Genomic DNA, 1442 nt, shown 5'->3' with positions numbered 1-1442 from the left:
AAAACAAAAAAAAAAACAAAACAAAAACAAAACAAAAAACAAAAAACAAAAAACAAAGAGAAACCCTGTCTTGAAAAACCAAAGAGAGAGAGAGAGAGGGAGAGAGAGAGAGAGAGAGAGAGAGAAAGAGAAACCCTGTCTCAAAAAAGAAAAGAAAAGAAAAATGTAGTGCTAAAATGACTCGTAAGGACATTCTACTGTGCTTGTAGCTCAGTGCCTTTGCTCAGCCATCATCAGAGAAGCTTCCTCCTGCAGCAGATGAGAGCAAATCCAGACACCTCCCCCCCGCCAGTCAGACAATGTGCAGAGAGTGACCTTGGAACACTCAACCCTAAATGGGATATCTCCATCAAATCCCTCCCCTCAGAGCTCGGGGAAACCGTGTGGAAGACAAGGTAGAAAGGGTGTAAGAGGCAGAGAAGGACACAAAGAAAATAAGAGCGTCCTAATGTGCGCAAAGCCCTTATGAACTCACAGAGCACCCCTGAAGCAGCATGCACGGGGCCCACGTGAGTCTGCACCAGGGCCTCTGTGTAGCTAATACGGCTTCTCGTTTATTGGTTTTTATATGGCTCCTGATGGAACCAACAAGTGGGTCTCTGATTCTGTGTCTTCTCTTTGGCTCGTTTCCTTCTGTTGGTTGGTCTTGTGCACTCTCTGAAGTAAGTTTTGGGTTTGTCTTATTATATTTTGTTTTGCTACATTTAAAAAAAAGAAAGAATGAATGAATGAAAAACCTAGCCTTTAGGGTAAAGATTGACAACTGAACTGTCATGTCATTTATACCTGCTGGGAGAGAGAAAATCAGTTTTCTCCAATGGACTGACACTGGGTATGCCAACCACTCCTCACATACAGGAACAGTTGACCAACACATAATGCATCCCACAAGTGTGTGTATGTGTGTGTGTGTGTGTGTGTGTGTGCGCGCGCGCTTGTGTGTTTCTTATGGAGCATGGTTTTATTTTGTTTCCTTGGTTTGTGATTCCATCATTGTATTGAGTTTATCTTTGTTTTTTTTGGGGGGGGGGAGGGGAGTTGAGTGGATAGGGAAGGATAGAGGACCTGGAAGGACTCAGAGGAAGGAAAAATATCATCAAAATGTATCTAAATTAAACATTGTTTAAAATAATAAAAAATAATTACAGTAATGTTGAGAAAGTATCCTAAACTCATTAGAGCAAATGATAGTGAATCCACAAGGAGTCTTGGGTGGGAGGAGGGTAGTGGCCCATCCAAGGGCATGGCCAGCAGCTTCTAGAGTTCCCACCCCACCCCCACCCCCCATCCCTACCACCGCACATCAGGGCAGTACCCGCCTCATTCGTGTGAATCACTGGTCCTGGGCTCCAAGCATCCTCAAGGCCCGTCTCTTGCACTCCCTGCCATGGCTCTACAGACAGAGCCGAAGGAAGAGGTCCAGACCAGATGCTGTTGCTTCC

The sequence above is a fragment of the Mastomys coucha genome, unplaced genomic scaffold, assembly GCF_008632895.1.
Source record: "Mastomys coucha isolate ucsf_1 unplaced genomic scaffold, UCSF_Mcou_1 pScaffold3, whole genome shotgun sequence".
Classification (NCBI taxonomy): domain Eukaryota; kingdom Metazoa; phylum Chordata; class Mammalia; order Rodentia; family Muridae; genus Mastomys; species Mastomys coucha.
Note: the sequence above shows the minus strand (reverse complement) of the source record.